This window comes from Schistocerca americana, chromosome 11 (genome assembly GCF_021461395.2).
Source record: "Schistocerca americana isolate TAMUIC-IGC-003095 chromosome 11, iqSchAmer2.1, whole genome shotgun sequence".
Taxonomy (NCBI): Eukaryota; Metazoa; Arthropoda; class Insecta; order Orthoptera; family Acrididae; genus Schistocerca; species Schistocerca americana.
The window spans coordinates 134,304,655-134,328,830 of record NC_060129.1 but is presented as its reverse complement, the minus strand read 5'-3'; the positions used below and the strand labels follow the sequence as shown (position 1 = coordinate 134,328,830).

At 43.0% G+C, this 24,176-nt stretch overlaps 1 protein-coding gene across 2 annotated transcripts in view; it reads right to left on the bottom strand.

The window, feature by feature from the left end:
- Positions 1-23,093, bottom strand: part of LOC124553619 (ankyrin-3-like) — a 54,425-nt gene extending 31,332 nt beyond the window's left edge. Inside the window, exon 1 of one of the 2 annotated variants that reach the window (XM_047127474.1) lies at positions 22,988-23,093. The gene's annotated coding sequence lies outside the window, so the exon portion shown is untranslated. Of the gene's footprint in view, positions 1-10,039; positions 10,161-22,987 lie in introns of those variants that run through there. The other variant, XM_047127473.1, reaches the window with a different exon arrangement.
- Positions 23,094-24,176: the final 1,083 nt, after the last annotated feature.

Sequence of the window (24,176 nt, the reverse complement as noted above, 5' to 3'; positions counted from 1 at the left end):
TCGGATGGAAGTTTATGTGAACTTTGAATTGTCTCGTTAGTATGGGAGGCTTCGGGTTCATATTCAGGAGTCATTTCTTTAGAAACACTCCTATTAATTTATTGGTTTTCTGCAAACTTGTTCTTATCTCTTTCTCTAACGCTTGAGTAGGATCTGATTCGATGGAAGTAATGCCATTTTGATCGAAAAATGGCTGTTTTTCTATGTATTCCGCTTTGGAAGCTATAATTAACGAGTTCCCCTTATCGGCTTTCGTAACTAGGGCGCCATTATTCTCCAGTTTACGATTAATACTTTTCACCGGTCTATAACGTAATGCTTTGATTGAGTGACAGATCATTCATTTTCTAAGATTTTACAGGATTAGCCAAACCGCGTTTGAACATTCTTTGGCGTTTTGGTACACTCCAAACCTAATTTAAGGCCTGCTATGAAATTGTCTACCACGTGTGGTTCTTTAATCGCAGGTGCGATATTGAATTTCAGCGCTTTGGACAGTAAGTGGGTCTTAGCTGTTGAAAACATTATAGAAGTTTTATTAATAACACGTTCAACAGAACGTGGGTGTGAAACCTGTATTATTGGAACATCCTTGTTGGTTACCTCTGGTAACACCCTTGGACAAATTTGACAGTTTTTTCGCATGCCTTGCAGCGTGTTTCTTCTTTCTGTTTGGCAATGACATCAGTGGCCTGTGCCCAAAAATCATCTATTTGATAATTGGAAGACTTCGAATAGTGCATCAATATTTCAAGATACAACAAATAAGCTTTCTGGTTTAATTAATCTTTCTTTGTATGCAATTCCACAACTACAATTCTGTTATTGAGGATCTGAGCTATGAATTTCTTTTTGAAAGTAGGCGATTTGTAATATAATTTTCCTACATAATTGTAAGTACTAGCATGGCCATTTCATTTATTAACAAGTGTAAACAGAATAACGTGACCCCAAAGTTTGTCAGCGGATATTCCATACCGGAAAACACAATCTTTCTTTCCGTTGAACGGACAGCACGGCTCTTATTAGAGACCCATCTGAGAAGAAATCCACATGTTCTAGGTCAAAATGCGAGTAGATTTTTGTTTTGTAGAACATCTTCACATCAGCCCCTCGGCGCCCCCCCCCCCCCCCCCACACACAGAGACAAAACGCGACGTTGTTGAGGCGGTAACGAACGGAAGAATTTCGAAACACTGACTACTTCTAACAGGGAAGAGAGGTGGTGAGCCCCACACAGTGTATCCTAGACAGACTCGTGTTCACGGTCGGTGCAGAAGTGTCTGCAGTCTGTGTTTAGCGTCCCAGGTTCGATTCCCGGCCGAGTCGCTAATTACCTTCTCTCGGGGTCTGCGTGTTTGCGCCGCCCCCGTAACGTCGGGTCATCTCCACCGCCGAGCAGATCGGCCAAGCTGAAGGAAACGTTCTTCTGCCTGAAAACTTCCTGTGGCGTACACATTTTTTACGCGCCAATGTTTTCCGGCTCAGCGTGAAACATCGCTTTCAAACGATATGAAGCACACAAAATGCACCGTCATGAATGTACCTTTATACCGTCATGGGCATTATCGTAATACGTTACGGTGCTCTTTTCCAACACACTTCTCGTGTATCAATCAAATCTAAACCTAAAGCACCACAAAATTAATATCGTGATGGGGCATGCAGTAAAACTAAGTAACCACCTACGGATCCAAACCTGAGACGACTCTGCGGAATGTGGTGGTGGGTACTTTGTTCACCGAAGCCGTTCTTCGCTGCGCCGTGACGTCATTGTTGCTGCTGCCGCCGCCGCCCCCCCCCCCCCCCACACACACACCGGTGTGCTCGCAGCAGCCGGTCTCCACCAGCCTCGCCGCGTGACGTCACGCGCTGACCCTGGACTGGCGACCCGCAGTTATCTGCACTGCGCGGACGCCCGCTTCCTGCCCACAAACCGCTGTTCCGCAGCGCCAGCGCGTCTCCTCGAAGCTTCCAGGCTTGCAGCGAAATGACGAGAAAAATCGAGAAACTGCGGCCAATAAAGACGCCTTACCGAGGATCACCCTACCCACGCGCCATTCGTGGGCGGAAGAGGAACCTAAATTTTCCCTGTCTGTTCCCTTGTGCTGCGCCGAGTACGATGGCCAGAACTTATTTTATGGCGGCTGTTTTTTGCAGTAACCCTTATATATTTGCGCTGGTCACTTTCAACAGTTCCCAGTAAGTGGCTGTTGTCTGCGCTCTGATTCGTTGATGCGGAAGAGACTGACCGGTCGCCGTATTCGGTTTTATACTACCGGAGCACTGGTGCTACATTTAGTGGCTTTGTATTGAACCAGGAGCAAGGAAAAAATCTCTCTAAATCTCGTAGCTACAGGTACGAATTCTTACAATATAACCGCGCAAAATATCGCTATATGACGTCATCCCCGCAAACTGCACTTACTTTAGATTCAAATACCAAGTTTAATTTCTGACGCTTCAAACTAAGCACAGTAAGAAACTAACTACAGTAAGGTCCGCACTGTGGATCACCACACAAAAACTGGTAAGAGTTGACGCCATCGTTTTCTGTAGTCCTGTCTGAAATATTTCGGTCGAGAAAAGCCACGTTAATAAAGCTTTGCGTGAGTTTTTATAAACTGCACCGTCCATGATGTAATTAATATATTTTTGAAGCACCTACAATAAAGAGGCTACCAAGATGGTAGTAATTATCTTTTAGCCAAATTAGAGACTAACCGTCCATAGATATAATTTTCATGTTGGACGTCCGTCTAGGTGGTAATGATTATTTGCATATTTTTATGTAAATAAGTAAAAAGAGGAAATAATTTGTACACGCAGTAAGTATAAGTAAATACGCAATACTAATTTCTGTAGGAGAAAAAGAAAGAGAAACAGCTGTTTGAAACTCCTAGATAAGGAGACAAAAATCCCTGACTTGCCGGTCGTCTTGTTTCCTTGGAGTTGGCAAAATTTACACGACAGAAGAAAGAAGGCATGGAAGGTCGGGGACATATTTTGATAAACAGTAAGGAGAGCGATATTTGCTATCAGCAGATTTGCCCAAGTATTAAGCATTTTAATCGTAAATAAACGAGAGACGGAATTATTCGTGAGTGGTAACGAAAATTCATTGTATCAGCTGTGCAACTCAGAGACAAGCAAAGGTCCTGCAGTGCTTTATAGAGGACGTTACTTCACCTACTGTGGCATTTCGTAACTTGTAATCGCAGTTTTACGTACGGAAAGGAACGACGCTTCAGTGATACTGTAAGTGAACTAAGGGTAGGTAGGGCGTGAATTACAAGTTAATGAACAGCAACACTGACAGCTCACCATACACTAGGTATTTAAGCGTTAGAAAGCACTTGTGTATAAATTTCTCAGCATTATTTTGAAAGAAGAATAAAGCCATTGATGCAGTGGTTTTCCGTACTTGGCTCTCCACGTAACGAACTTCTACATCCAATTTTAGAATTCAAACACTTACACTCGACGTATTAACGATACCCGCGTCTTTGTATACGTCAGTTACACGCGGAACCGCATCGGTTACATGTACGTACATAATTAAATTGTGTACCACAGAGGAGTAATATGGGTTCAGTAGAAGTAGGCATGTTGTTGTTGTTGTTGTTGTGGTCTTCAGTCCTGAGACTGGACTGATGCAGCTCTCCATGCTACTCTATCCTGTGCAAGCTTTTTCATCTCCCAGTACCTACTGCAACCTACATCCTTCTGAATCTGCTTAGTGTATTCATCTCTTGGTCTCCCTCTACGATTTTTACCCTCCACGCTGCCCTCCAATACTAAATTGGTGATCCCTTGATGCCTCAGAACATGTCCTACCAACCGATCCCTTCTTCTGGTCAAGTTGTGCCACAAACTTCTCTTCTCCCCAATCCTATTCAATACTTCCTCATTAGTCATGTGATCTACCCATCTAATCTTCTGCATTCTTCTGTACCACCACATTTCGAAAGCTTCTATTCTCTTCTTGTCCAAACTATTTATCGTCCATGTTTCACTTCCAAAAATGGCTACACTCCATACGAATACTTTCAGAAATGACTTCCTGACACTTAAATCAATACTGGATGTTAACAAATTTCTCTTCTTCAGAAACGCTTTCCTTGCCATTGCCAGCCTACATTTTATATCCTCTCTACTTCGACCACCATCAGTTATTTTGCTCCCCAAATAGCAAAAATCCTTTACTACTTTAAGTGCCTCATTTCCTAATCTAATTCCCTCAGCATCACCCGACTTAATTAGACTACATTCCATTATCCTTGTTTTGCTTTTGTTGATGTTCATCTTATATCCTCCTTTCAAGACACTGTCCAATCCATTCAACTGCTCTTCCAAGTCCTTTGCTGTCTCTGACAGAATTACAATCTCATCAGCAAACCTCAAAGTTTTTATTTCTTCTCCATGGATTTTAATACCTACTCCGAGTTTTTCTTTTGTTTCCTTTACTGCTTGCTCAATATACAGATTGAACAACATCGGGGAGAGGCTACAACCCTGTCTTACTCCCTTCCCAACCACTGCTTCCCTTTCATGTCCCTCGACTCTTATAACTGCCATCTGGTTTCTGTAGGCATATACTTATAATTTACGTACATTATCTTTCGCTGCTTACGGAAAGATTCCCGACACTAAGGTACACAGTGTATGTACTGGGATTAAAGTCAGCACGTGAAGTGTAACCACGGGTGTTCAGAAAGTACCAGATTCTGTGAATTAAATATTAGGCGCTGCAGTGGTTAATTGTAAGAGCACAGAAGTACTTTGATGATTAACATTTCGCGGGTGTTCCTGGAAGCACATTATGTGTACAGATATTATGTACGTTATTGAAATAATCCGTAAATGCAATGTTGTCAACCAGACTGACTAAGAATTTAAAGACTTCTTGGCCTTGTGTAAAATGAGCAAGGGGATCGAGATCATGAGTTGAGCTGCTCAGCACCGTACTGGTGTAGAAACTAAGGACGACGGGTTAAAGGCGAGACAGAGGGCTACCATGAACGATTCACTCGTTTCCAGAATTCACATTTTTCCGAAGTATTAAGTGTACGAATATGATTGCGTGCCATTACGAATTCAGCGCCTTGCCAAAATGCCGACAAGGCAAGACTTTTCATGTGTTGGAACATGCGAGGTATTTGACCAAATGTGGCAGCTGCAAAAAACTGTGTAAGGGGGTGGGGGGCTAAACGAGATTTCTGTACGCAGTCCACACAAGTCAACAGCACGCTGAAGCCACTAACTCTGAACGCCGCAGCCAAGTGTGTGGAAGACAGTGCGTCGGCGGTTAGACTTCAAACCGTACCGTCTGGATCCCTTACAACAATTAAAAGCGGACAGTTACGGCCGGCGCCTTCAGATTTGCGCCACATTGGAGGCATCAATTGAGGATGGACATTTCGCCCCCACGCTGATATTCAGCGACAAAGCAACTAACACTTTACTGAAAAAGTTTATTTCCGCAATGTGAGAGTGAGCCGTACTGAAAAACCTCACGTAATTTCGGCGCATGAAGGAGATTCGCCGAGGGTTAATGTATCCTGTGCAGTGTGACAGGCGAAGCTGAATGGGCCGTTTTAATACTGTGAGACAACTGTGGCGGGTACATCTTACCTCGATATGTTGCACTTGTGGTTGTTTCGACTACTCATTCCTTCAGGGAGCATCGATGTTTGTTGCTACCTAAACGACGAAATTTCGCATCGCTGGATTGGCCGTAGGCGGTTAACGCAAGTACTGATCAGCTTGCAAAAGCACTTAACAATGGATGTTTGAAAATCTGGAACTGGTGACGGGTTTGTGAAATTAAACTGTGTGCGTCGTGATTGCGGTTGCCTCCTATATTTAAGTCATAATGTTTATAATTTTACTACAGCCCTGTTTCTCTTAATGTTTATTTTCGAAAATCTAGCGATTAAAATAGGGTTTCATTGCACTGTGGCTGACTCAAATGAACTTGAAATATTAGCAGAAGGCCACTCGATCACTGATTACACAAAGTAGAGGCCATACTGGATGTTACCGAGAACTCGCGTCGCAGGTATGTATGCACGATGATCTTCAGAGGCATTTTGTATCTTTTTAGACCACTCGGCCAATGGGCTTGCGAAAATTTGGAAGGGCGCGAAACACAGGAAAGTAACCGTGAGACGTACAAAAAACAGACAAAAAAAACCGTGGACGGGAGAGCGCGGTCTGTACTCGTCCGGAGAGTGGGGGCTGCCGCGGGGCGCCGTGCTCACGTGTCGGCTGGCCGGCTGGCTGCACAGGTGTGGACCTGCCTCCACACTAGGGACAAGCGGTGCCCAGCACTGAACCTGCCGATTCCAACTGTGCGTCACCAAAACACTCTTCGAAACCTAACATGCGTGAAATACGTGCCACACAAAAATTGTTACTGTAACATTCCATTTCTTTGGCTCCGCTGACTGACAACCATACTGTAACCTGACAACCTGTACCAGAACTCTGGCTAAGCAACGGATCACTTTTCCACCACAACACACTTTACAAAAAATATAGCAGCCACGCGTTCTGTTGTATCTGTATGACGTCACGCAGCACACCATTACGCCACGGGTCAATGTCGACGGCCGCTATCAGCAGCTGCGAGCTGCTCCAGTTTAGGCAGCCGCCTGTACTGGAAATACGGGTACTTGCAGAGCCTTGATGCTTTGAGAAAAGTGAAACACACGACGTAAGTCTGAGAAAACTGCAGATTTTTTTCACTGATGAACTACTAAATGGTTTATGACCACATGGGCCACCAAGGCGACAGCGAAATTTTCACGAACCGTTTTTTTCTCCGTCTGAGACATTCAAGTACCGGGTGCTTGTAAGTAAAATGCAGCTACTGACCCAAGTCCACTGTGGTCTGAATATGGTAAGGCAGCGAAACACTATAGACATGCTAAAGCGTTAACGCGAAACCAGTTGGCGCCGGAGGAAATCAATTCCAATACCAGGTGCGAATCTGTCACTGTGCAACACCTCGCGGAAGTCTCCGGTGATCATACTGAACAAGTTCTGCAAGTGGCGGCTAATAATATCGACATTCTGCCTCTCTCACTTGTTTGCCCCTTCCTGTCCACATTCCGTTCCCAATGCATTAGATATGGGAACATTTCTTTCCAGTGTAAATCGGTTCCCCAAGGGCGCATTAGCATACCAAGTTTCGCTGCGATACAGCAGTCACAGCCCACGATGGACCTCTGCGAGTGGCTCAACTTGAGACTAGAAGCACACACCGGTACAGCACGGTTACTGCTGCACGCAGACTACCCTCAGCCACGTGTCAGGGCGGCACCACGCCACCGTCTCCACGTTGCGTCACGTTTTGCCGGCCCAAATATCCTGCGAGACACCACAGTGTGAAATTTTATGCAGCTATCACATTTTGCTGGTGGACAGAACACCTAATGAATTGAAAGCACCCGGAAACATCCTACACATTCCTAAGTCACGAGTGACCTTACTCCCTTATTATTGGATATGTGTGTGTGAGCTAAAGAGCTGATTCCACACAATCGCGATTAAATGGAGGCCTTTTTAGGAAACTGTTTTGGCTGCCGCTACTGCTCATCCGTGAATGCCACAGTTTTCTACAATTCAGAAAATCTTATCTCGCTACACACGATACGTTTTGAACAGCTCTTTAATACGGCGTGCATCAATTGCGTTGTATATTTTGTGATAGGCGAGTATAAATACGGAAACCACCACACACAGTTCCACGTCACGAAAGTGAAGGGCATTTAGAGCACCGATTCCGGGTTACTTATTACACATAAAATTCGCGCAACTTTTATCAAATCATCGTGTCCCTCACGTGTGACGACAGTCACTTTTCCGTGACGTCACGCGTTCTTTGCTGGCAGTGGATGAGGGGAGCACACTGAACAGCCGTCGTGTTTATCTACCTGTTTGCCAAGGAAATTGTCAATTTTATGGTTTTGTTATTCAAATTTGCGTTTTACGACGATGTGCAGTCTAACTGACACATGGCATTTTTGAACTCTTCAAGACAGGTCGTCTTCAGTACTTTGTCATGCCGAAGTGTCTGTAAATGCGACGTCAGTGGCCACCGACAATTCCGAAACTGTGACTTACCATCAATAACGGGTAAGACTTCTGTAACAGTATCTGGCTAAACGAAATAATTTTTACTGTAGGTTTCTGTCAAACATAATTAGCAAATGCCCCCACAAATGTTTTAATTTTTACGTGATTCAGCCCTCTGACGGAAACTAACAACAAATCTACCTCGATTCTCGCAACTGTTGCACTGGAAATGGCACAAATTAAATCTAGATTCTGCCGCCGTTACAGGCTGCACATAGAAATCTACACTGCACTTTAATCGTGTCATTTGAACATGAAATGAAGAAGCTGGTAAATGACGGCGTCAGAATCACCGACATTCATTCCTCCCTCACATAATACACGACTGAAGCGCAGGCCGCACACAACACGGCGCGTCTCACAGATCGCTGACGCGTTGCTTTGTCGACACACCGGGCTCTCTCATCAGGCAAATAGTAACACGAGAACAGCCAAACAAAGCGATGCAGCGTTGTAGAGTGCTAAAAAAAATTTCATCAGCAAATCACAAACGAGGAGACGTGACAGAGCGATAAAAAATACGAAATGTTTATTTCGTGAAGCACAAACATTACGATAAATTCTCAAGAATTCGCCAACTACTACGCAAATGGTCGCCTCTGTGTAATGAGGGTGTTGGGGAAAAGTACAGATTGCTCGTTGACCATAACCTTAATTCCAGAAAATTGTGAAAATACGCAAATGAACGCGAGTGCTGCGTCTCATCGCCACAAGCGTGTCGGCGTCACGCCACGAGTTGTGATTCGCGAATGGATTTCAGGATCCGCAACGCCCACGCAGGAAACAGCTTCCTACGTCTAATTACTTTGCGGACGAGTTTACGCGTGTAACATCTGACGTTAAGCATGTAAGCGAGATAAAGTTTAGAAACGGTTTGAAATTGTTCTTAATGTGTGTTCCAAAGCAAGTGCTCATTCTGAAATACTGGGTAAACACAGTCTGCTTAATTTGCGCTGCTTTTTAAAGAAAAGCCCGTTTATCGCGCGTCTAAATTTTTGACACGTCATGTCTACTGAAGTGTGGGCCGTACGACGATGTAATTTTTGCAGATACCCTACGGGGTGTGGGGATACTGTCTGTAAACTGCGTCGCGAATAGCTAGGTACCGACAAACTACAACGATACGTCTGATGTCTAAGTTGACTCCATGAACAGCGACAACGTGGCCGGAGGGTAGCGGAAAAATCTCTCCAGTTTTTGTAGTCTTGCGTGCAGTTTCTTGGAAGTCGGTAACGGCCCTCATTCTGAAATACTGCCTGACTAACGTCCGCGTATTTCAGCGCCCTTAGTCACGTTACCTCGCGACGCGCAATGTTTCCAACTTCGGTACTCCTCTTACTGTGTGACAACCGCAATTTAAGATTATACCTCTGAATGAGTACATCACGACAACATTTTAGATGTCTGAATTCGGCCACATTACGCGAAACATTAAAAAATAAATTTCTGCCACGCCTGCATGCGGCTACACGCCTTGTCGCACTGAAACTCGCTTACTCCAAAGTTCTGCGTTTGATGGTTTTCGTACTTGCGTCCTACGAACATAATCAAGAACGCGAGGTTTTCATTTTAAGTGCCTGTTGTACGTGAATTCCGTGGAAATATACACTGGCACATCGAAACACTAGCCGGCTGAATGTGGCGTTATTTTCCATTCGTTCCACGTTATTCTCGCTCAAGTTTTCATAGACTGGAGCAAGGCCATAAGTAACGACCAATAAATCACTGAACACTCAAGACGGTAATTTAACACACTGTTAGCCACCCCTTTGTTCGTAGCGGTCGTAATTTTTCAAAGTAAGACAAAGTATTAGACAAGAGCAGTAAGTGAGTTACGCGACAAAAACCACACAAAAGCGTGCAGAACATCCGCCGCTCCCATAAATTCCTGCCTTACCTTTCTGTGGTATTCCCGTGCAGACACAAGATACACAAGCTCTGTCTGGGTAGGCAGGACAACGTGGCACGCTGCTTCCCTCCAGGCTGCTGCGTCACAACTGGGCCGCACAGACAGACAGCCGGCTGCCCCCCCCCCTTGCACTGACGTCACGGGGCGGCGTTGCCAGCTCGCGCGGCAGGCGAGGGAACTGCTGCAGCAGTGCCAGCGGGGCGTTTACGTCGGTGTCGGCACTGCCGGACCGCCTGCGTCCCATCCACGCCACAGTCAGTTATCTCGAACCGCGCTATACAGCTGGCAACACGCACCCCCTTCGCCTGGCGCCCCAAAAAACCAGATTTCGTCAACCTATTTCCCAGTACCGCTTTTGGTCAACGCAAAGATGAAACAAAGACGCTGCATTTTGGTCACGGGATGAGGAGAGGTGTGAACACAACATCTTCCGTCATCGTGCTGAGTGCCAGTGACTTACGTGCGAGTTTCGCGATTCGTATCGATCATTTGCTACTCCAGAAATGACGGACGAATGTGACAAGTTGTCGTTAAAGAACGTTACAGGGATATCAATGCTGAGATCATCGGTGCCTGGGCTCACGTACTACTTGCTCTAACTTAAAATAAGTTACACTGAGCACGACACACATTTACCCTCAACGTGTGGACCAACTGAAATCATTCTGTGATTTCGTTGATACTGGATACGGCAAAGTTCTTGGTAGTATTAAAACTAGATGGTTGTCATTGTTGCCAGGAGTTACAAAAGTTATTGACATGTATGAACCTTTGAAATCTTGTTTTCTATCTCAGAATACATGTCCCACGTTGCTGAAACGAATTTTCGAGAACCCACAGCCACTTCTTTGGCTTCATTTCACACAATGCCCATTGAAAATGTTTTTTAAATTCAATCCAAAAGATGGAAATAACCACGGTTTCAGCTTGCTTCAAGAAATAATACCATTTTAATTAACTTGGAAAAGAAGGTACTTTCACTCAGTCAAAATACGAGCCTTTTACCAATTCTAAGACACTTTTGTGACTTGTTTGGAAAAGCAGAGTTCTCCACTTCAACCTCTGAAATCATTGGATAACAAAAAAAAAAAAAAAAAAAAATACTGTTTCTTGGGCTGAACTTCTAAATTTTCTAATAATTCTTAAGGCAGTAGACTCATGTGCAACATTTCAGACGAGAAGGATGCGTGAACAACATTGTATCCCAGAAACTTGAGGAATTGGAAAAAGCTAATTTGGAAACAGATGAGAGACTGTGCGAAGTATTCAATACACTTAAAAGTACAGGTACTTCATTAAAAAATATAGACACGCTTGTGAGTTTTTCTCCTGCTGTACCAGACAAATATTGTTGTGGAAAGAATATTTTCAATTGTGAGTTCCCTTTGGAGGGTGGAATGTGTAGTGCTAGAACCACTTCATTCCCCACAGGTGTTAGTGTGTCTCATATTTGAGGCCAAAACCGAACTTAAAATTCTTTGTCAAGTACGGAGTAGAGGTGCTCTTATTCGGTAACTGTACTGTCTAATTATTGGATTTATAATGAATTCTTGCAATGGGCCTTTGTCCTCACAAGTTGACTGCCAAAGTAGTTGCTCTCTGTCCCAGTGTACTTAAAAGCAGAATAAGCAAGCATTCTTCAAAACTATATAATGTATGGATATGGTCAGTGTCTGGATCAAGTAAATCCTACCCCATATTTGGCAGATTGGGTTCCACATTTGGAGGCTGCATTCGAGAGACACGTACCACATGTCGAAGTTTAAGCACCATTTAATATTTTCGTGTTTTAATTCAGACGTAAACGTCGAGTGGCTCTTTACATACCACCTCACAGCACCACTCTGCTTCCCAGTCAAGCTCCCTAAAATCATTCAGTTCTTATCCTCCCTTAATAGCGATCTATAAAATCGTTATATGTTGTCTTGTGTATCCAGTACGAGGATATTTCATTCCTTAGCTCATACAACAGCTTGACAGGTGGTGGTTTTCTCGGCTATTTTTCCAGTACATGAACGAATTTCAGCCACAATCTAAGTTTGTGTGTCTGGTGCGTGCTCAATGAAACGAAAACGAAAATAACCTCTGTTTGCCTGGTGGCTGTTGGTATTTGAAGTCAGGAACAGGTTTCATTCGTAACACCGACTTTGCCATTAAATCTGAATTTTGCGGAGAACAGGTAGCCTTCATAATGGCGAGACCCTTTTGCACAGGATTTCGGTCACCCCAGGGATCTTATGTTGATGCTGTGACATTGTTAGGATGTACTAACATGAAAATTTTCTACAGATCTCTCACAATTTCTTCATTGTGGTTGATCAGCGTTGTTGCTTGCTTTATGAAACAGTGTCGTCTTTGATATCCGTTTTGAATTTTGTGTGAAGTGTGTTTACGGTGCTTAGGGAGCTTTTCGTTTTAATCCTTGTAATCGTTGTAATTACAACCCAGACCTGATACGCACACTTCCAGAGAGAGGGAACTAGTGTATGTACACAATATCGAATATTTAAGAACTAACTGCAATTAACTTAATAAAGAAGACCCAGAAGCTTGCAAGCGTGAAGGTGAGATGGTAGGACGCGAGTCACCTCCGTAGCTACCCTCTGCTCTGTGACTCAACGCTTACAACCGCTGCCTCAATCAACCGCTGGAAGATCAGCCCCCGCACCGTAAACTGAATGTAATGAAGGTTTTAGCACCCGATACGCCCTTACATGACGTCTGATAACACATCAGAAAGAAAGTGTCTTGTTTTTATATACCTTCCACGTACCGTTGCCTTGAAACGGTGTGGTTTCATAATACAGAATTTAGGACCTCATATCCAGTAGCAGCCATGACAAATGACAACTTTTTTCATGCATAAATAATTATAACAGTCACGTGCAAATGTCGTCAACTCACGGAGTAACAGTGTGATAAGTTTCTTTTTTTAACCATTCTTGACGGCCCACATCAAGTCTGGTCTTCCGTCACTTCCTTTGTTTGTCTTCACAGGAACACAGCCGACCAAGCGAGCAGAACCGTTGTTCCAGCTCCAAGTACTGGAGACGCTGTCCAATGCTCCGTACTGCATGCCTGGACTGCACACTTGCGAAGGGCGTTTCCGTTTTCCAATACCTATGTACCCTAAAATGTATCACAGAGTTTCGTGGTGTGCAATTTAATAAATAATGACTCCGAAATGCACCACTTAAGCTTCGAGGAAACTGAATGTAACCTGGCGTCTACTGCGACTGCTGTTTCCCACCAACCACAACACGACACAACTGAAGTCATGAGAAAAGTTACTGACTTCTAAATGACGGAAAAATTCTCCGTACAACTTCGTATGCATTACGTAGCTAAAAATGAAATTTCCATCCCGATGACAAATTTATTACTGTCTTCATTTGCATACTGACGAGTGAACCATCATTTGAATTCTGAGTTCCGTATAACACTTTACAGGTTTGCATCAGAAGACCACATGATCAGAAACACCTAAAGAGTGAATAGTAAAGATATTGTTTTCCGACGCAGACTGAATGCACATTTAACACCACATGACGATTCTTGCTGCACAGATTTCGTGAAAGGAAATACGGACCAGTACTCTACGAGATGTGTCCAGACTAGGAATTAGAAAATACCGCACCTGTTGCTACCGCTGCCGATCTTTGACCGACGACGAAAATGCCGGATAAACCACTAACCAAAACGCAGTATGCGCAAAATACGTGTAATAAGAAGGACTATTTAGTTTGTTTCCATCACAGCACATTCATACACTTCACCAAATCACAAACTGCCCTTTCAGTCTCAGCTGCAGAAACGTGTCAGCACACCCTGCCTTCCAAGCAACAATGTGGGAGGGAAACAAACGTCAGTGCTGTGTTCTGCCTCTGCACGGAGTAGAGAGAGAGTCACGTGAAACTACGGCACAGGTCAAAGCCAGTGTGTGGCATAGCTAGGACACTCGGTGGGGAGTCTTGTTTTACGGTACGTGGTTGTGCCCTAGCAGTTTAAGATTTTAGTTTGGAAGGCATGATATATACGGCAAAGTGCGTTGAATATATTGCAAATGTGGGCATCGGCCTATAGTCCGTTCATCACAATAAACTTCATGTAAACATTACACTATGTACTCTTCGGCGTGTTTGCTGGAACCTGTTTGGGTTTAGTTTCAGGTGGAGCAGATGCCAAGCGGTCACCAGTGCAATCAAGTACGATGATGAGGTTTCGTTTTATGCTGTGCGTATCGACTTGTGCTGTAATACGGGACAACAGCTTTACCGGCGCGTTTAGCTCTGACAGCGCTGGCCGGGCAAGTGGTCCAGCTAACGTGCACTGGTGTGAGCAGTGGCGGTTCAGGCGTAAACAGAGACGAGCAGAGGACAATACAGCTTTGGATGTGAATTTTTAAACAGAAGGAAATAATATATGGTAAAACTGGGGTGATTTTCTCCTCAGATGACCGGACGGAAAGTATAACATGCCATCGATATTAGCGAACATAGTATTTTAATTAAAAGCAGGAATGATGAAAATTCGTGACTAACGAGGGTAATTTTTCTACTTGAGCTGTGTGTGGCGTGAAAGCGCACTGTAGTAGCGCAATGTAGTAAAATACTAAGCCACTGAAGGTTATCGGAGTCAGCTGTCTGGTAATCTCTGAACTCCTTCCACATCGGACACCGCTGAATACACTTCAGTACAACTACGTTGATAACGAGTCATCAGAGACAGAACCCCAAGCCACAAAAATGTCCACATTTCCTCCTCCTCTTTCGTGACGTGCTGTTCTGCAGTTCGCCATCGTTAGGCAGCGACGTGTCACAAAGCTTCGCGCATTAGTTGCAGTACGTTTGAAACCGTAATGTCTTGTTATTCCTCGCGACAATTCCCTTAACTCTGCTCCATATCGATTCTGTCGGGTTCAGACTGCAGTGTTACGACCACAACTCTAAATATAATTCATTTGTACAGCGTGCTCGACGCCATCAAAATTGTCTTCCATCTTTCTGCGACATTTATCACTCTGGCTCATGTGAGACCACATCTGTCCTACAAAACAATGGGCATATTCAAACAGTACTTTTTAATTTTTCTCCAAAAAATTTAATCACGTAATGTTTCATCTTCAACCATCTTTTGCAATCTTTTATAATATATCTGCAATTGAGAACGTATACTTGCGATGAAAACCAGAAATTTTCGTGTGATATGTAATTGTAAACTACAAGATGTGCATTTTTCTTAAAATTGGTGCTGCACAAGTTAATTGCCATATATGACTCAAAACCGTATCAACCAAAACCACTAAAAATAAACGCAAAATATATCTATTTAAAACAGCAGATAAAAATTCTGCTTCATGCCTTCCTAAGAGAGAGTCTCCATTACTCCCAAGCAAGTGTAGACCAGATATGGCTCAAATTCAAAGATACAGTATCGACAGCAATACATCCATATCGTCTAAGTTAATAAGAGACGGGACTTATGCATCATGGTACACAAAACACATCAGAACACTGTTGCAGAAGCAACGAAAAAAGCAAGCCAAAATCAGAAGAACGCTGAAGCCCCAAAACTGGCTAAGTTTCACGGAAGCTCGAAATTTAGTGCGGACGTCTATGCGAGATGCTTTTAATAGTTTCCACAATGAAATATTGTCTCAAAATATGGTAGAAAACCCAAAGAGAATATGGTCGTATGTAAAGTACACCAGTGGCAAAAAACAGTCAACACCGCGATAGCGATGGAGAAGTTACCGATGGTGGTGCCACTGAAAAACCACAGCAGCTGTTAGCAAGAGTGACATAAAAGTAGGTAGCTTAGGTGTTGCGACACAACTCAAATCACTTAAGAAAGGCAATTCTTCCGGTCCAGATGGTATACCAATCAGGTTCCTTTCAGAGTATGCAGATGCAATACCGCCTTTCTTGGCAATCACATACAACTGCTCACTTGACGAAAGGTCTGTTCCTAAAGACTGGAAAGTAGCACAGGTTACACCAATACTCAAGGAAGGAAATAGGAGTAATCCATTTAATTACAGACCCATATCACTGACCTCAATTTGCAGGAGGATTCTGGAGCACGTAATGTACTTTAACATTATAAATCACCTTGAAGAAAATGACTTATTGATACATAACCAACACGGATTCAGAAAATATCGTTCTTGTGCAACACAGCTAGCTATTTATTCCCATGTAGTAATGAGTGCTGTCCACAAGAGATCTCAGATCGATTCGATATTCCTAGATTTCCATAAGGTTTTCGATACCGTTCCTCACAAGCGACTATTAATCAAATTGCGTGCATATGGAGTATCGTCTCAGTTGTGTGACTGGATTCGTGATTTCCTCTCAGAGAGGGGTCACAGTTCTTACTGATAGACGGTAAATCATCGACTAGAACAGAAGTGATATCAGCCGTTCCGCAAGGTAGTGTCACAGGCCCTCTGCTGTTCCTGATTTACCTAAATGATCTAGGAGATATCTGGGCAGCCCCCTTAGATTGTTTGCAGATGACGCTGTAATTTACAGTCTAGTAAAGTCATCAGACGATCAATTCCAACTACAAAATGACCTAGAGAGAATTTCTGTATGGTGCGAAAAGTGGCAGTTGGTACTAACAAGGGAACCTCCCCATCGCACCCCCCCCCAGATTTAGTTATAAGTTGGCACAGTGGATAGGCCTTGAAAAACTGAACACAGATCAATTGAGAAAACAGGAAGAAGTTGTGTCGAACTGTGAAAAAATAAGCAAAATATACAAACTGAGTAGTTCATGGGAAGATATGCAACATCAAGGACACTAGGAACGCAGGAGCGCCGTGGTCTCGTGGTAACGTGGGCAGCTGCGGAATGAAACGTCCCTGGTTCAAATCTTCCGTCGAGTGAAAAATTTTAACTTTTTATTTTCGGTTTATGTGACAAACTCTTATATTTTCATCACTTTTTTGGGAGTGGTTATCACATCCACAAGAAAACCTAAATCGGGCAAGGTAGAAGAATCTTTTTACCCATTCGCCAAGTGTACAAGTTAGGTGGGTCGAAAACATATTCCTGTCATGTGACGCACATGCCGTCACCAGTGTCGTATAGAATGTATCAGACGTGTTTTCCTGTGGAGGAATCGGTTGACCTATGACCTTGCGATCAAATGTTTTCGGTTCCCATTGGAGAGGCACGTCCTTTCGTCTACTAATCGCACGATTTTGCGATGCGGTCGCAAAACACAGACACTAAACTTATTACAGTGAACAGAGATGTCAATGAACGAACGGACAGATAATAACTATGCAAAAATAAAGTTACATTTTCACTCGAGAGAAGACTTGAACCAAGGACCTCTCGTTCAGCAGCTGTTGTTTCCTATGTGGTCCATGGACTACTCAGTTTGTACATTTTGCTTATTTTTTCACAGTTCCACACAACTTCTTCCTGTTTTCTCGATCTGTGTTCAGTTTATCAAGGCCTATGCACTGTGCCAACTTATAACTAAATCTGAGGGGGGTGCGATGGGGAGGTTCCCTTGTAAGCAAAGAAAAGTGCGAGGTCATCCACATGGGTACTAAAAGAAATCCGAGTAATTTTGGGTATACGATAAATCGCACAAATCTTAGGGCTGTCAATTCGACTAAATACCTAGCAATTACAATTACGAGCAACTTAAATTGGAAAGATCACACAGATAATATTGTGGGGAAGGCGAAACAAAGACTGCGCTTTGTTGGCAGAACACTAAAGAGAGAGCCTACATCACCCTTGTCCATCCTCTGCTGGAATATTGCTGCGCGGTATGGGATCCTTACCAGGTAGGATTGACGGAGGACATCGAAAAAGTTGAAGAAAGGGCAGCCCATTTCGTGTTATCGCGAAACAGGGGTGAGAGTGTAACTGATAGGATACGCGAGTTGGGCTGAGATACACTGAATCAAAGGCAGTCTTGATTGAGGAGAGATCTATTTACGAAATTTCAATCTCCAACTTTCTCTCCCGAATGTGTAAATATTTTGTCGACACCCAACTACATAGGAAGAAATGATCATGATATTAAAATAAGAGAAATCAGAGCTCGAACGGAAAGATATAGGTGTTCCTTTTTCCCACGCGCCATTCGAGAGTGGAATGGTATAGTATTAGTATGAAAATGGTTCGATAAACCCTCTGCCAGGCACTTAAGTGTGAATTGCAGAGTAACCATATAGATGTATATGTACATGTGATGAGTTTCATATTTAAATGCTTTAGGTATTCAAACCTAACAAAGAAAATTTCGCACCACGTGGAGTGTAGAGCCACCGCCCGCCGGCACACACGATGGTCAGTCTACGACCCTGTATCACGCCACGCATGTAGTTAACACCTCCCTTATTTCTGATACATGGTCCTACTCGAAAAAAAGTCAAAAGCTGATTTTTGTCTGTAATCTTGTGAAGAACATTAACTACTTGTTTCTCGCCATTAACGGTGTTCCACGTACGTGTTTCACTACGAAGCAGGAAGCAGTGTCGTCCATTTTCGCGGTACGTATGAACAGCGAGACAATCAGAGCACACGTACTGGTTACAGAGACTGTGACTGTACACAATTTAAGATAAAAGTTACGTAGGTAAAGTACGATTAAGATAGACGTTGATGGCTGTTAATACGTCAGAATGTCTGAAAGGTTCTTCCACACTGACATAGTAATAAGCTATCGAACACTTAAGTTGGACCTACTTCCGAGAGCGGAGCACCACCAGTTTAGGAGAGCTACGGCTGCAGACCTGTCACCGCGCTTGCGTTTGTTTACATCTGGTTTGCTCTTATGATGAAGTACATGCTAGATACGAACCCCGTAGCCCCACCCTTTATTTCGCATTCACGTTCATTGTCCTACCCGTCTCACAGCCATACCACCTTACTCCACACCAACCTACCTCTCGCTGTGCTACGGAGTACTGAAATCTTGTTCCCAACAAATAAGTAGGAGTCTCAGCCAGATATGTATTTTTCCTGATAGACTGAAATACTCTGTTGTTCAAAAACTGCGTAAAAATGAGGGGGCGACAGAAGCGTCCGATCCCACGCGTCGGCTTTGACCCGTGACGTAAGGGTGTTGTGTGTCACGTCACGACGTCGCGGAGTTTGGTTTGTGAGTATGGCATGTTTGTAGATCTCGTCGTGTTGTGGTTTTTTGTGCTCTCTGGTGGTATGTTCAGGGTTTTCGTTCGTGTGGTGTAATGGGCTCAGTTTGCTTTTGTTCATTATCCAGAACTGTTAGTATGTCAGCTGTGTTTGTAGTGGAATTCGTTTCAGTGAGTTAACGATTTTGTGTGAAGGTTAATTTAGTGTTCGTTGTACATCGTATGGTAATTTTAGTAAAATTAATCGGTTGTTTTTGTTCAGGAATGGATATGACGGACAAAATTAACAGTGCGCAGGTCAAGGGAGGTGTTCGATCCCAATGTGTGACTGTGTATGTTGATATTGGTATCGGGAGATGTTTTTGAGCTATATAGGCCGAGGAAAGGGTTTGATCCTAATTTATGGGATCGGGAGCTGCTGTTGAGCTATATAGGTCAAGGGAAGTGTCCGATTCCAGATCATATTGTGTTTAGTGGTATTTGGGGAGTTTTGTGATGTCTGTTTTTTTCGTCGTTTTGTGTTTTGTATGGGGGTGGGCGTCCAAATTACTTTATATTTAGTTTGCCCCCACCCAAAAACACCCCATTTCCCGCACTTGTCCCGTTAGTGTCATTAGGCTTTTTGTGGAAAGTGTGTGTGTGTGTTTTTCGATGTATTTTCGCCCTCATAATGTGTACGTAACGACTTTATATGCGCCATATTGGAATCGTGGTTTACGGTCGTTTCCGCCATATTTGGGACGTCAAAGCAGATGGGCGGGATCGGACGCTTCCGTATTTCCAAAATGGGGATAGGTCTGATGCTAACAACTACCAGCCAGTCTCACTTCTGATAGCTTTATTCAAAAGTCTTGAAAAAGTAATGTATTCAGGAGTAGCATCACGTACCTGTAAAAATGAAGTACTAACAAAATGTCAGTTTGGTTTTCAGAAAGGCTTTTCAAGAGAAAATGCTATAAATATGCTTTCACTGATCAAATATTAAATGCACTGAATAACCAAACATCACCCATTAGGATATTTTGTCACCTCTCAAAGGCTTTTGATGGTGTGAATCACGAATTTCATCTGCACAAGCTTAAGTACTGTGGCATGAGTGGGACAGTGCACAAATGGTTTAATTCATATTTAACTGGAAGAATGCAGAAGGCTGAAATTAGCACTACAGATTGTCTGCAAAAATGGTGTCCCAGACAGTTCAGTCTTGGGTCCCTTACTGTTCTCGATATATATTAATGACTCGCCACTCTATATTCATAAAGATGCAAAGCTAGTTCTTTTTGCTAATGATACAAGTACAGTAATCACAGTCAAGGAAATTGTAAATGTCTTTGACAAAATTATTAAGTGGTCCTCTGCAAATGGACACTCATTAAATTTTGAGAAAAAACAGTGTATGCAATTCTGTGCAGTAAATGGCGTAACACCATTGATAAATATAGGCTATGAACGCAAGTCTGTTGCTAAGGCAGGGTATTCAAAATTTCTGGAGGTGTACACTGATGAGAAATTGAATTTGAAGAAACATCAATTATCTGCTGAAATGATTAGGTTGAGCTACTTATGCTACTGGGGTTATTGCAAAATATTGGCGATGAACATCATTAAATTAGCCTACTACACCTATTTTCATTCACTGCTTACACATGGTATCGTATTTGGGGGCAATTCGTCACTAAGAGGAAAAGTATTCATAGCATCAGGCTAACAGCTGGAGCCCACCAAAGAACATCTTGTGGACATTTATTTAATGAACTTGAGATATTCACAGTACCTTCGCAGTACATATATTCATTTATGACATTTGTCAATGACCCACCCCAGTTCAAAAATAACAGCAAAGTGCATAGCTACAACACTAGAAGAAACGATGATGTTCACTACTCTGGATTAAATCTCACTTTGTCACAAAAAGGTCTGAATTATGCTGCCACAAAAATATTTGGTCATTTGCCAAATAGCATTAAAAATCCGGCAGATATCTAAACAACATTTAAAAGAAAATAAAAGTATTCCTGAATGACAGCTCCTACTGTATAGATGAACCTTTAGACATGAAGTATTAACTATAAAAATATTTACTATTTTGTGCAAAGAAAACTTATGTTCAAGTGATACATCCCACATCATTACGAAATGTATTAATGCGCTATGCAACAAGGATCAATGTATGTATGTATCTATGGATGCAGATCAATTTGTCAACACAACCCATATTTCAGGGAGGTGAGGAGGTGGCTATCGTATCAGCCCCTCTTTGTGGAAGTTTGTCTACAACCACCTGCATTGCTATTTTTCATTTACATACACAAAAGACGATGAAATTACTCCCAACGTACTAATGACAAGAGATCCGCTTTCTGTGATATAAACTGTGTATTCCTTTCTCTACGCAACAGCAACACCCTTCATACTGTAGGCAACTACAGATGTAACAATGCGTTCTTCTTAAAGCCGCAACAGTTGAATAATTCTTTATTTGTCCTAATAAAGTATTACTCAGGAGCACCCGTTTGGTTTGACAGGAACATGTGTGTGAATCTTCAGTTTCTCCCAGCTTATTTTTTGATGGAACAGTCCACAGGTGAACTGCCTGTTCGTAGTGTCCGACGGGCACGCTATGAACCGAAAGTACAGCTATGGACTGTTCCATCAAGAATATGTATAATAGTTGAGTTCTACAGTGCGATTTGTAACTGATACTCTGTATTTTGATATCGTTCTGAGCAATGACAAACACTTGTCAGAAAAGATTCTGAGGACGGCTGGTTTTACCGCCAAAGTGTTTCAGTGCTGGTCCTTTACGTGGGATACTGCTTCACTCGTCCAGATACCCCCTTAGCAGAAAACCGACTACTTTTTTGGTAAGTGTACGGCACAGTCACTGCCTGGAGATGCACGATTATTAACAGAAGTGAAGACTAAGTCCCTAACGCCGGGAATTTTGACAACTTTTCTAGCAAGAGGATCAATTTTAGGTCAACGTAATAATTCATTAATTTCTGCACTTACACATATAGAACAAAGACGAAATGGAGGACAACATTATCTGTCTTACTGACTACCCAACAGACTACCTTGTCACCAAAAACATTGCTCTAGAAAAGTGAAGATATCGAAATTCAATGGAACAGGGTTCTGTATTAAAAAACATTTGCGTGACCTAACGTGCTGACGATTGCTAAGGCAGGACTGGGAGAAAGACGCGAACAGATTAGTTGCACTAAATTCGGCAGTTTTCCTGGAGCTGACTGCTTGGGAAAATACCGGATTCAATGCTCCACTATCGAACTGTCAAAATGCGTCTAGCAATAGGATCAGACTGTCCCTAGGTCTACGCACTATCCTGACGTAAAGTAATTGTTTAGTTCCTCAATAGTCGAAGTTGCCATAGCATCTTATCTACTTGCAGAAGCAGTGTTCCGTCATTCTGTTCCGTTATTCCTAACACGCACAATAATTATTTTATGGATCACATGTGTACAAAAACGAACCTGTATTTCGGGGAAAAAAATTCAACAAAATGGCGCGAATACGAGTACAAATCTCGTCCGAGCCTATGCTTCTCACTCATGCCGAAAGTCCGTAGAACAGCAGAATTAATAGGAACGTCGGTAGGACTTCAAAATAACAAGATTTGTAATACGAAATTCGTTAGTATTTTGAGAGCGTAATAACCGAACGCGATTTGCTTTATAAGCGATAGTCTCCATAGTGAACGTAAATGAAACCTTACAGCTACCATGACTTTGCAAAAATAAACCAAAAGAAAATAATTCTACACTACAGGAACGCATGAAAACAATCGTCCTTACCTTATTAAGGGTGTGGGTGTAGCAGAAGAAATTCTCGGCGCAGAAACAGCAGCACGAAATCCCAACGCAGAACGTCTCACTGGACACGACTCGATACAAATGCGACAGACTCCTGAAGCGGCAGGGCTGTGGCACGCAGTCAGTGCTGCCAACGGCTGCGAGGCCGGCAGGTACCAACTGCAGTCTGCTACGGGGGCCTCACACAGCGGGCAGCGCTTCCAGGGGCCCCGCGCAGAACATGCGAATGTAATACGAAGACTGTCGTCCTAATTTTGTTATTGCGGACAAGCTGAAAAAAATAAAGTAACATGTTTGTGAAAGTACTTTTAGAGCTATGTAATCCAATTCTACGCTCACTGTGACACTGCTGTGGCCACTTGAGTACCCTCAGAAAATTATGCCCGCACCGGAGTCCAGGGAACTAGGGTTATTGTGATACCGACGCGCTACAGTACTGTTTATTGTCAACACGTGGCTGTTGCCCATGCATATATTCAGTTCATTGCTTCGTAGCCCCTGTTCGCGCCATTTCTACTCTTTGCTGTGGATAACAATGAAGCATTACATCCCACCCGTCAGCAGGTTGTTTCCCACAGAATGATTCTTTTATTGTCGTCAGTTGAAACATATGCCTGCCGTACTTTCCCACTTCACGTGTTGTGTGTGCACTGTGTGTCAAGATACAGTGTTTTTCCCTGTCCTGTGGAGTTCAAAGTGCCAACAGGGAAACCTTTCCTGAAAGGGACAGATTTAAAAGATACGATTCATGTATTCAAAAGATCAAGAAAAAGCTACAACTGAACAGTTTTTGAACTCACAAAAAGGCGCTTCCGGAAAATTTCTCCTACCAACAACGTCAGACAGTCAGAGTTAAGCGTGCTTAAAAGGCCATGTCCCTAACAGCAGCCTCTCATCGTGTGGTGCTTCAGATGCAAGTGAATACAAGCACTGGAACACGGACCTCCCGCTGTCCCACATGCGGGTAGGCCTACTGCTAGCAGTTGTGAAGCAGTCACGAGTTTGGACCCAGGCACTTGGCCTAATAGGTTAACATCCACAATGATAAATGAAATTTTACATAAAGGCCCTACTAAAATTGTAAGTTTTGAGTATCCTTTAAACGAGAATGAAAGAAAATTTTCAACTCATTTTTAATATAAGAAGTTTACCAAATTGAGAAAAACAATGA